Here is a 13,135-nt window from a genome sequence, read left to right on the forward strand (position 1 = left end):
AGAGGACCTGTTTCATTCCTCGTTGTCTTCACACCACTTAATATAGGGCTGAGCATATGGCTGTGCCACAACAGCCCATCTGGCTTGAACTGAATCTCAGGTTACTCTCCTCTAACCTGATAAAGAGGGAATGGTGCGTCCTTCTCTATCAAGAATGGAGTTAGGAATTATTTCTGGCCTCACCTCTGGCCTAAATCTACACAAGTCTGTCCTGAAATCCACACCCACAGGTTTCGCAGTAAGCAAAGGAAGCCACTGGAGCTATGCAACATAGCGGCACACGCTAGCTTACCTAGGCCTCTGCACTGCCCTGGAAATTTACAGGAATGCATAGTTGGGCTGCTGCGGAGCCAGCGTCAGACCTCTTTAGCTTGAGGCTGCTTCCCTCAGCAGGCATGGTAGGGTACAGTGAGTGCCTCCAACTGGGGCAGGAGGACTCCCAGCCTGTGCCCAGGTTTTATCTATCCCAGTGCAGTAGGGCTTCACCAACTTTTTGATCCTTGATCATGAACCAGAGCTCTCTTTGAGCTCTCTCAGGCAGTCAGACCAAGAAGGCTGTCTGATTCCAATGGCAATAACCAGTCATGACTTAGGGACGCTCAAAACCTAGACCATCAGAGCTGGAGTACCTTGAAAATCACCTAGTCTGATCCTTCATTTCACAGATGACAAACAAGATCAGAGTTGTTCTGCTTTTAACATGAGGGGATAGACTGTATTCATTTGTTTAGTAATTCATTAATCCCCCTACCCATCCTTCCAACCAATGATCTATCAACCAATTCATATGGTAAATATCCACCGGCACTAGGTACCTAGCCCATGCTTGGCTCTGGATATGAAGACATGACTAAGACATGGTCCCTGCTTGCCATACATACACATAAGTAATTATGATTCAACATGATGTGTTAGAATGCAAGTGTGAACAAAGCATGTTATGAGCCCGCAGAGGGCAGTGACTAATCTGCTCTACCTGGAAGAGTGAGGGAAGACTTTTAAGAAGAGGAGACATTCAAACAAAACCTTAAAGAAAGGGAAAGAGTTCTGTAAAGCAAGAGGGAGGAAGGCAATCACAGTGCGCAGGCATGCTGTGTAAATGCCCAGCTACAGGAGAATGGCAGCATGCCAGGAGAACAGTGAGCATCCAGTGGCACTTCTGTGGAGGTCCTGGTGGGTGGGGGGTGGGATATGTGATACGTGCTGTGGCCGGGCTGAATGTGAACATGAAAGCCTATTATGGAGATCTGCCAAGCACTTGAGCTTTACCTTGGGGGTGACAAGGAGCTTTTGGAAGTTTTCAGGTGGAGCAGAGTCACATCAAATTCACATTTTATTATGACCTCTTCAGCCGCAGATGAAGAGTCAGGGGCTGTTGCTAAGGGGCTGTTGCAATTGTCCTACAGTAAAATAGGGGGCCTTTTGAGCATAAATCAGATCATGTCATCTCCTTGTTTACTAACCTCCATACTCCATATTCATCCTCCACCTGGTTACTCTTCACCAAATACTGTTCTTGTTTTTTTAGTAGTACTCATTACTGTATTAAATCATCTTATGTATTTATTCTCAGGTGAATTGTCTGTCTCCAATTTTAAAATGAGAGCACCATCAGAGGCAGAACTGTGTCCTTCTTACCATCGTATTGCCAGGCTGAGCACAGCTCCCAGGACATACCTAAGAAGTGCCCGCAAAATGTTTAAAGAGTGATGGATGAGACCTTGGCCTCAAGATGTGGTAAGGGGGATGGAGAGGGGATGGCCTTTAAAGGCAGAAAAACAGATCCCCTCTTTCAATTTCATTACAAACTTATTGAGTTGATGGTAGCTGGTCTTCTGTAGAGAAAGGATGTTATGTACTTAACTGACTGAATTTACTACCCACATTGAGAATTTCTATGATAGGCAACCCTATTTTCCCTCCTGCCCTCTTCACTCCATGTATTTCCACAAATTATCAGTCTCTGGAATGTAACCTGCCAGGGATCCTGTACTTTGTGCTTCCACGTTGTAGTCCCAGCTCTGCCACTAACATTGTGGGGCAGACAGGCTACTTTTCTCAGAGCTTAAGTTTCCTTAGATGTAAAATTAGAGTGTTAGCCAAGGACCTATAAAATACTTTCTAATTTACATGCTCTGAGTCCCATATTTCCCTAGCTAGTGCAAGACTTTCTCTGTTTTCATTTTTTAAAAATATTTAAGCAATGATTATATACAAAACCTAATGCAATGCTTTTCTATATTTCTCTGTTGTCCCTTTCAATTTCTAGCCATAATTATTTTTCCAGAGTTATAATCAGAACACATGTACAGTTTTGCATTCCATTCTCAATCTTGAACATTATTTGTTATGTACCTTTCATGTTGTCCCAAAGTCTTCCCATTTATCATTTTAATGGCTACATAATTTTCCATGGAGTTAATATATCACGTATTATTTAACCATTCTCAAAATGTTGGGAATTTGGATTCTTTCCAGGTTTTGATATTTTAAAGAGCTTTGAACATACAGGTTTCTTCTTTTTTAGAGTTATTTTCCTTAGGGTAAATCGCTCGGACTGGGATTATTAGATGAGTTTTATGGCTCTTGAAAAGTATTGCCAAATGGTTCTCCAAAAGAATTGTTTCAATTTGTATTCAATTTGTGTTTCTCACAGGAGTATGCCAGTTTCACAGAAACCTTGCCAGCATGTTTTTAAAAATCGATTTCCTTTATGTTTTTCAAGTAGAAGTTATATGAAATCTGGCTTCCTGATTGTTGCTGTATCAGGATTATCATCGGTCAGGCTGCAGTTATAATATAATGGTTAGCACATAGAAGCCCTCAATAACTAGTGTTGTTATAATTATAGAAAGAGGGATCTCAGGAGGGCCACACATGCTTCTCTTACCTTCCAAGTCGTTTTTTTTCCACCATTGTCTCTAGTTCAATTTACCACAGATAACTTAACCCTTGCTTTAAATGTTTTCTCCAAGAAGAGTGCCACAGGCATCCTCTAAGCCAAGACAGCCGAGGTCCCTGACACGTAAAAGGCATAGGCCAAGCTCCCTCTCTTTCTGATATTCTCCTTTCTTCAATTTTCTGTCAAGAGTCCTCATTGGAGGCAGGATGCCGACTTGCTTTCCCAAAGCTGCTGCTTATGTTAATCTGAAGTCGTTCTCCACATAGTTATTTTCCCCTATTCTTCATCTTCCCCAAGAGAGGCCTTGGACTATTTGGAGATGATGATTAATTCCCTTGTGGGTATTCTCTTCAAGTTGGATATCTCATTGTTTAATCTACTTATTCTCCTATTCAGATTTTCACTGCCATGTTTGCTCTCCTTTGATTTTTAGTTTGTCAAGTTCTCCCTTTAAGTGTTGGAGCTATTCATTTATCAAAATCTGCAGAACATCTTCCAAGTGACAAGCAGCATATAAAGATGAAAAGACTTAGTTCTTGCCCTCAATATGCTCAGAGTCCAGTGGGTCAGAGATGAGCACAGCCCTCCAAGGTTCTGATCTTAGAGAACTCTCAGGCTGCATGCTGGTGCGTAGGTCAGGGGATGACTCCCTTAAGAGAACTGAATGGTCCTTTATATACCCAAACCTATGTATGGTTTGGTAAAATGTTGGCTGTCCTACCAAGCAGAAGCTACCATATAATAACATTTGGTAAAGATGTCATAACACCCCAGAGCCTGAATTTCTGAGATTTAGACCATGAGAAAAGTTTTAAGAAGGGTAGGCATTGACCACCCACCAAGCAGAGCTGATTCAGAGCCACTATGATGGAGGCTGAACTTAAGCAGATGTGCTGTTGAGGCCATTGGCTATTCAGAGAGCTTCTGGGAGTCTAAGGAAACCCAGTTTCTTAGGGAGGAAGAACAGGAACCTACTACTAACCAGCAAGGAGATGAATAGAGAAAAAAACTCTGGTCCTGGTCTGCCATTGTTAGTTATGTTACTTAACTCCTCTAGAACTTAGCATCTTCATGTGCAGAATGAATAGGATTAGACTATTTATTCCACCTGTAATGTCTTTTTGAACTCTAATAATCTGTGATCCACAGAGCAGCAGATCCTGATTTGTCTTTCTCAATGACTTTTTGCATTGTCTCTTACCCATTCCAGATAAGCACGGGAAGAAAAGGTGACCGCCGTGGCCACTGGGCAGATGTGAGAGAGTCTGTTGGGATTCCATGATGCCGCTGCTATGGTAGCAGGCATGCCTGGCTGTAGCTAAGACCTGCTGCTGGCATGATTTGTACCCAGTTTACCAGGCCTTCTGCTGTGGCTGCTGCCTCTTCCTTCCTCTCACTGAGGCAAACCTCCATCTTATTTGGTTTTGTTTTCTCCGCATGTTTTGAGTTTGCTGCCTCCCAGCTCTTGTTATTAGAACAGACATAATTAATAAGTCCTGGCACACGAAGCAGCCAGATTGGACAATCTGCCTTTTGCTTTCTCGAACTGTCTTCTGAGCAATCTGCGAGCCTGAAATTTATAGCCTGGACCCCGTACAATGGATTGTTTTGTAATCCCCAGAAAGAATCAGGAACTCACCACATTGCCAGCTTGAAAAAATTAAATTCTCTTTGTAGTTCATAGTGGAAGTTTTATCCAACATCTTCACAAGAATTAAAAGCAACATGTGGTCTCATCCTTTCTTAAACCTCTCTTGAGAAGACAACTCTGTGGACATTTTTGGACCATTCTAGAATTTTCCATTCTGAATCATCAGGAGTTGATTCCTAAGGTCTAACCCACTCAACTTCTGTAGCAGCCTAAACCCATTTCCTTAGAAGAGATTAAAAACAAGAGATATATTATTCTCATTTTATTTTTCTTGTGATTGGAGAAAATTGCTAAGAAATTTTCAGCATCCTCTGTTTTTAGCCTAAGGAATGACAATTCCTTGACCTCTTCCACATTGGCAAACACTCCAAAAATATCAGGCATTTCCAATCTTTTCATTTGGACTCTTGTAAATTTGTCCATAGGTATTTAAATCAATAGGACCTAGCTTGGACAAGTGTGATCATTTAATAATATTTGCTGAGCTACTGCCTTTTTCTTGGTGCCATGGGGGACACAAATTTGATTAAAGTAAGATTTGGCTCTCAATTAGCTTATGGTTTATAATCAGAATAAGTATAATACAGGGCTGAGTTATGTCAAGTTGTAACAGTAGTAGTATAAACTTGTCTGCACACTGAATCTCCTGGGGAGCTTAAGAAGCTATTGATGGCTGCATCCCATCCTCCCTGAGATTCTGATTTAATTCATTTGAGGTATGTCCTGGGCTTTGGAAGTTTTAAAAGATCCCCAGGTGATTCTGATGTGCAAACCACACTATCATGTCCCAGTTGAAATATTGGGAGACTCAAAAGAAAAACAAAGTTTGGTAGAGAAATTGAGAAGTTTTCATGGGAGAGTACTGGAGATTCAGTTAAACGGTGAGGATTAAGTTGCTGGCTTTGAGGTTACACAGACTGGAATTTGAATCTCAGCTCTGTCTCTTAGTGGCTGTGTGTTCTTAGGTTAGTTACTTATCCATTCTGAGGCACAGCCATGAGCAAAAGCACACAGAATCTTTAGGGCACATGAAGAAAGTAGTGGTAGGTAAAGGCAGTGTGGTATGGGGACATAGTTTTTCCTGCTGAGAAAAGGTCCGAATTTGCAAGAGGGCAGCTCAGAGGAGACAGAAAGAAAGTGGTGGATGAGATAGATGTTATAGGCGTAAGCCTTCTCCTAACATCCAGAATATCTCTCTTCTCTGGCCAATCGTCTCATCCAAATCAAAGCCAGTTAAATTGAGCTCCTGTATGACCCAGAATATTAATCAAGAATACATGGCTAAAGAGCCAGACCAAAGTCCTGTTCTGAGAAACTGATTCTTATGAGCAGAATATATATAGGAACTTCTTCCTCAGCTGCTTCTGATGCTCTCTGTTACTCAGGCCCTTAGACCGTCCCGATGAGAACAAAAGAAATTATGAAGAAACTTAATATCAAATACATAATAGAAGGTTGACAGAATTAGACATTGAGACGGAAAAAGAGATAAAATACCTTTACTCAGAATAAACCCAGATCTGCCCATGTTACCATTAATTGCTCCTCATGGTTCCATTGTAAGGTTTGTTTAAGTAACAAGCAGTTATTATGCTGAGAATGCTGGTTCCCTAAGTTCTGTCATGAGGCATGTGATAGGACTGAAAAGAAATAAACCTCTATTTCCAAATGAAGAACTAGATTTGTTAAGAGTATACTGATGAATTTCAATGAGAATGTTACATGAATTGCAAATGCTTGGAGAAGGAAGCTGTAGTCATTTTGCAGAACAGAATCAAGTCATAAAATATAAAGACTAGAGAAGGCTTTGGAGTTCATCTCGTCCAATCTTCTGTGTGTATGGGCAAGGAGACGAGGGCTGAGTGACAAGGTGATTTATACAGGGTCACACAGTGTAATAACTGCTGAAGAGAGAAGGGGAATTAGGTCTCCTGTCTCCTACTGCTCATTTGCCATAAGAAAAAATAATATTTTTGGTTTTTCCATCAGGAAGAGCTGAGCTTTCCTTAGGTGACAAGTTACCTTGCAAGCCCCTAAACCTTGTCACACACCTATATAATGGCCACAAGATTCTGTGTGCATTTTGCAAATCAACCTGATTTCTCCAACTTACTCTATCATCATCACTTTCTTTTGCCTCATTTTCTTTTCTCTTTTTTCCCCATTATTTTCACTTTGATATGTTAGAAGCATCAGTACAAAATACCTTAATCCCTTTGCAGAATAAGGTAGAGTAAAAAGATATATAGCTCCATTCTACTTGTACCATGCGCCCATCGTAGAAGAAAACTTATGTTTATTGATACTCACTTTGTCCTTATACCTAGTATTTCTTTAAGTTCTCTCAGCATCACTATGAGGCATATGCCATTATTTTCTTCATTTTACATGAGGAAACTGAGTCTCATAGAACTGAAGAAATTGCCTGAATCTTACAATTGGCCAAGTGGGAAAGATGAGGTTAAATCCAGGTCTGCCTGATGCTGATGCTCCTGTTCTTTCCCCTGCATCGGGTGACTCTCGGGAGGTATTTATTGCCCTGGAATGGGAAAGCTGCCCATGGTCGGCTGAATGGCCTGAGTATGCTGCTCTCCCACAATGCCTTGCTGTTTAATTCTTTAGAAGTGCCTAATTATTTCACTCAGCAAGACCTCAAATCTTACTCCAAACAACTGGCTTCCAAAGAATTGGCTATTTTCCTTGTTTTTAATGTAGGGGAAAGAAACCCAACCAGCTATTTTTCTTTATTACTTTACAAGAACAAAAATAATCATATTAAGATGTTAAAAATAAATTTTAAATGTGCAACTGTGGGAGAAAGACACCTCCTGTCTGGGAGAACCCAAAGAAATTTAAATAGACTCATATGTGTTCTTTGTGTGAAATGCAGAGGCCACAATTCAAAGTAAGATGTTAACAAGACATTAAAGAGAATGAGCTGGGGATAAGCGCAGGTTTGCAAAGTAAGTTCACGAAGTCATTTACATGAGGAGCGCTTGGTGTGACTAGGAGCCTCCTCTCCCCTGGCCCTGTTACCAGTGCTGCCTCTGCAGAGACTGGCCTCCTTGCCACTGCTTCTTCTACTGAGGAGATTGGAGTATCTTCCTGCATCAGCTCTGAACCAGATAGTACAGGAGAGCAAAGGCACGAGTTTATGCCTTTAGGGAGCTCCCGCATTGTTGGTGAACTTGACTTCGGTTACAGTGAGCAAAGCTCAAGCTCGAGAAACTGGTCAAGTTCATCTTGCCAGTCAGGGTAAATATCAGGGCTGACTGAAGTCATGCTGCCAGTTTGGGACTGCAGTAAATTCTTACAGTGATAGAACCTGAGGGAACCTCAGAGATTCCAGTCTCAGGCTTCATTTTATATGTAGTGGCCCAGGGAGAGGAAGGGGCTGGCCCCAGGCAATACCATTAATTAATGGAAATAAGCATGGCTATTTGTTAGGTACCAGACTCTGTGCGGCACACTTTACATGTTGGCCTCTGTACATAGCCCGTGATGTGCTGTGAGGTAGGAATTAGCCCCGACTAGAGCTGGGAGAGCTAAGGCCTGGAGCTGGGAGCTGCATGCCTGAGGTCACATGGCAAGTAAGTTGTAGAGGTAGGATTTGAGCGCCAGTAAATCTGACTGAATGCAAAGTCCATCTTCCTTTTAACCATTACACAGCAGAGCTGGGACTGAGGTCCAGAGGCAAATTTACTTCAGTGTAGTGCTTCCTTTAGTGCAGAGAACCTTTTAGTATATTCAATGGCTTATTTGATACGTATTTTCTGAGGGCCCACTGTGAGCAGATCTTGGGCTAGACCCTGGGGATATAAAAAATTAATAAGTGCAGGTTCTTAACCTCCTGGATCTTAAAGTGTAATGGAGCTACTGACACTTGAAAGGAAATTACAGTACAGTGTGGTAAGTGTTATTATGGAAATATAAACAAGTGCTGTGGGAGATCAGGATAAAGCAAATAGTTATGCCTGGAAGGAAAAAAGGGTGACCTCTCAGAGACGGTGAAATGTGAGTTGGGACACGAAATATGCCTGAGTTATCCAATCAGTGTGGGGAAGAAGTACATTCCAGAAAAGGGGAACAGTATGAGCAAGAGCTCCACATTGTAAAAGATAATTGGTATGTTGGGCTAAGGAGTTCAGGGTGACCCCGTGGGGTGAGCAGGCAGGAGACAGAGTTTGAGATCAGAAGGTGAAGAGTGTTCTGCACCCACCACTCCCGCCAAGGAATGTTTTTCTCAATTCTACAGGCAGTGGATCATCAACGGGGATTCCTAAGCAAGAAGAGCATGCCTCAGTGGGAGCTGCTTTTTAAGAAGATAACCCAGGGAGACATGGAAGACAGAGAGCAGACGCTGCCATGATCCCATCCCACCCAAAGCTCATGAGAGCTCGAGACAAAGCACTGTGGATGGAGAGGCAGGACAGAAAAGAGATACTAGTTTCTGATATTAAGCTCCTGAACTCTGATGACTGGCATGTGGAGGGCGAGGGGAAGAAGTGCCTGTGGATGATCTGGGGATTTCTAGCTTTAAAGGAGGAATGGCTGAGAATCCTAGTAACCAGAGCAACACGTGAAGGACAGCGAGCAGCTTCAGTAAACCTGGACGTTGGGAGAGTGAATTCACTTTTAAGCATGGAGCTTTAAGCTTCTACAAAACACCCCACTGGAGATGTGGGTGCAATTGGGGTGACAAATGTGGTGGTTGGGAGAGAAGTAGGGGCTGGAAATGGAGATTCAGGAGACTTCAAGGTATCAGTGGTGCACTTTAAACTGTAGAACCAGTGAGTATCCCCAGGGAGCTCTGCAAGGCAGAAGAAAATGAAGACCCAAGGAGCAGCCCAGGTATACTCAGACCCAGAGTCCCTGTGCCCGCAGGGACTCTCTTAGGGCAAGTTCTCACGGACGTCACCCTGCTTTCTTGAGTGGGACATGGGGACAGATAGGTCATTCCGTGCTTACTTCAAAGTCTCTACTAATTGATTATTTTTTCAAATAATTTTCAAAATTATTAACCCAATAACTATTTATTGAGAGTGTGGTGTCTGGCAGGGTATGGGGTGATCAGTCAGATAAAATCTCTGTCTTCAAGGAGTTTCTATCAATATCAGGGGAAGCTAAAGAGAAAATTAAACAGTGAGTGTGAAAGTTCTTAGCAGGGTACCTGACTTAATAGAAGAGAAATGACTTTCATTTTTAAATTTGATATATGTAAGTATCTGAGAGAAGGGATAAGATGGTTCTGAGGAAGAGGAGATTCCTTGACTTGGCTAGAGGCCTGAGGGAAGCCTTTGTAGAAGAGATAGAATCTAGGCGTGCAGCGTGGGAGGACTGGAGCAGGCAGCAGCGGCTGTTGGTGGGAACAGGGAAACACTTCAGATGGAGAGAACTTCTCTGATAGGCAGCTGGGTTTGCAGGTGGAGCCAACTGTTACGAGAGACCCCAGGCAGCTTAGTGCCTCTTGTCCCACGGCAATGGGACACAAGAACTGATATTCAGAAGGAACACTGGGCTCCCAGGGCTGGACGGCCATAAAGGAGGACTAGTCCCCAAGAAGGGGCAGAGGGCTCCCCTTGCCCGGCCGCGCCCGGCCCACCCCCAGCCTGACTCATTGTGATACCACGCTGTTTTAGTGCTTCGTTTCCCTTGGTCAAACCAGGACTATTTGAATGCACCTGCCTCTCTTCCGTGCCCCCTGCCTGGCCAGGGTGGCCGTTGTGAGGGTAGGAGTGCTTCCTAATTGTGGTCCTGTGGCCCAAGGCCCACGTGAGGGCTTTTGGCGGTCTCACTCAAATGAAGTGGGGGCCGGCTGACTGCTCAGCCACACTTGGAGGACACCCTGCTTATTCCTTCTCAGTGATCCTCTGGTCTCGTTTTCAAGTTGCAAATTTGAGAAGCTTGCTGCAGCTTTTTCCAAAAAGGTGTGAGGAGGAGAGGGAGGGTGAAGCGGAGCTCCACCTACCAGAGAGATGCTGGGGTCTCAGCAGCACTCTGCCTCTCGCCCCTGAGTCCCTATAGATTGCCTCCACCCCCTCCTCCCCTCCAAATCAGACATCTTTGAAATGCAGAGCAAATGGTCTCGTAGAAAAAAAGAAGAAAGATGGGAGAAAAGAAAAGTAAAAGCTGTAAGATATTACCAGACACCTGGAAGGGTCAGTGTCTTCACACAAAGTGAATTTTTTCTGGGTATTTCTGCTTCATAGAGCCAGGGTGCAGGAATCTGGAGTATCCATTCAGGGCTCTGCTCCCTGGTACCAGACTACCTGCTTGGGGGCCAAGAAACCCCAGGTCCCTGAGATGTGATCGTATGACACTCTCCCCAGGACAACAACGCAGTTGGGGTCAGTGTTTTAAGCACAGCCATTAGAGGGATTGACCTGTTTGAGTTTCTCTCGGTCTCCAGGGCAGATGATGATGGTGATGATGGTGCCGTCAGTAACTTTCTGTAGTGAGTCATACTGCAACAATGCACTTTCATATTTATTGACTCATTTTCTATCAAAAAACATACTAGAGATCCCAGTCCCCTTCAGAGTATTCCCAAAAGATAAACTGCCACCTCTAGTAAAGTGGACTTCGACGTAGATTTCATTATCTAGTGCTACGCATGGGGAACTTTGGAGATTTGCATTGTGGTCTTGCCCTGAGCAGCTGGGTGACCTTGGACAAATCACTTCACCCCTCCTAATCTTAGCTTCTTCGTATGTAAAATGTGTTAATAATAACTGTCTGAGAGGGTTATTGTGGGGATTTAAATGACTTCATGTAAATAAAAAAAAGACATTATAAACTCTAAAGCATTATGCAAATATTAATTACCATCTATACAAGGGTGAGCTATTTGCAAAAATGAATGTAAATATCGTTTTGAGATGGCAGGTTATGATGTGCCTGAGAGAGCACTTCACTTGGAATCAAAAGAGATGTGTTCTATTTTGGCCCCTGAACGTCAGGTGGCAGCTAGAAGTGTGCCGGTTAGACAGGCAAACACAGCCATGTGCACGTGGAGCATTTACCAGTAGAAACGGCTGCCACCGTCCACCTGCCATCACTGTGCACCTGTGGTGGGCTGAGCACTGGCCCCAAAGGTACCCAGATCCTAAACCCAGGAACCTGTGAATATTTTACTTTACATGGTCAAAGGACTTCGTAGTTGTGATGTTAACCATGAAGTGGAGAGTATTCTGAAGGGACCAGTATAATGACAAAGGACCCTTTACTTCATAAGACAGATGTGGGAGAGTCAGAGCAAGAGAAGTGGCTACGTGACGATGGGAGCACAGGTTGGAGGGGTGTTCTTTGAAGATGGAAGAAAGGGCCCCACGTCAAATACAAACAGGCCCTAGATGCTGAAAAAGATGAGGAAACAACTGTTTCTCCCAAAAAATCTTCCTGCTAACACCTTGACTTTAAAGCCCAGAAAAACTAATTTCAGGCTTCTGGCTTCCAGAACTGTAAGAGAATAGCCAAGCAATCAATGGTTTAAGTCACCAGTTTGTGGTAATGTGCTGTAGCAGCAAGAGGAAGCTCATACGTCCCCTCTACCTTGAGCTCCCCTTCCTGGGTCCCCACACGTTCAGGCTCCTGTTTCCTTTCTTCCTTCCAACCTGTACCCACTTCTGAGTAGGCTAGTGGGCTGTGCCCACATGTCCCTTCACTGGCTCCCCATCTTCTGTGGGCCAGTGTGGAGCTCATGCATCACTGGTGCTTACAACTGATGAACTCATGGTCTCCATGCCTCGAGTTGGCTGGACATCTCCTGAGGCACTCTTGGCTCTCGAAATGCAGCTTGCCTTTGGGCAAATCACTTAAGCCTTCAGACTCTCCGTTTGTTCATCTGTCATTTGGGGATGAATTCCTTTCCATGTTTACTTTACAGGGTGGTTGGGAGACTTAGGAGAAATGATAGCAATGGAAGCTTGTCCACTTATAAAATGCTCTACAAGTGTGAACTCCTATTATCACCATCATCATTATTTTATAAACAGAAGTATCTAGACTAATCTCTTCTTCACTCAACATATATGTTGTGACACTCTGATTCTAGACAAGGGGAAAAATTTTTGTAAGAAGAATATCCACTTGGGCATCGGATTTTGGACATATGGATTATCCACAAACTTGCACTTTCAAAATGGACCTATAAATATAAAAAAACCCATAGATGTTGTAAGGACATTAAATCATTGTTTAGTAATATGGCCCATTTGGGGATGGTGAGGTGGGGCAAATTTCGCTTACCTTTCTCTTTATGGAACTAAAAATAGAAATGACACCTTACTAATCTGTAATAGGTCATCTGAAAACAGAGGCTTTTAAAACATCTTTCAGCCACAGGACTGCTAAGCGCTGAGGAACTCTGTACTGCAAACCCATGCTTACTGCACCTTGCCACTGAAAAATGAAAACCCCCACTAGTTATGGGCTCTTTCTCAAACATTATAACCACAATTTACCTAAAACTCCCCCTCGACCCTCAGAATGGTTTATGCACCATGACCTCACTAACTTTCTCTGAGTTGATTAGGATCAGAAAAAATCAAGCAATTGTCTGGTAAATTTGGTCAGAGAACAGA

The 13,135-nt window shown here is 43.3% G+C and overlaps 1 long non-coding RNA gene across 2 annotated transcripts; it reads left to right on the plus strand.

The window, feature by feature from the left end:
• The first annotated feature begins 982 nt into the window (after positions 1 to 982).
• Positions 983 to 12,223, plus strand: LOC140848440 (uncharacterized). Of its 2 annotated transcripts, none has more exons than XR_012129312.1 (3): positions 983 to 1,139; positions 1,574 to 1,737; positions 8,809 to 12,223. It is a non-coding gene; the product is annotated as an uncharacterized lncRNA (long non-coding RNA). The 2 variants fall into 2 exon arrangements; XR_012129311.1 differs by lacking the exon at positions 8,809 to 12,223 and adding an exon at positions 4,113 to 4,929.
• Positions 12,224 to 13,135: the final 912 nt, after the last annotated feature.

This window comes from Manis javanica, chromosome 3 (assembly GCF_040802235.1).
Source record: "Manis javanica isolate MJ-LG chromosome 3, MJ_LKY, whole genome shotgun sequence".
NCBI classification, from domain to species: domain Eukaryota; kingdom Metazoa; phylum Chordata; class Mammalia; order Pholidota; family Manidae; genus Manis; species Manis javanica.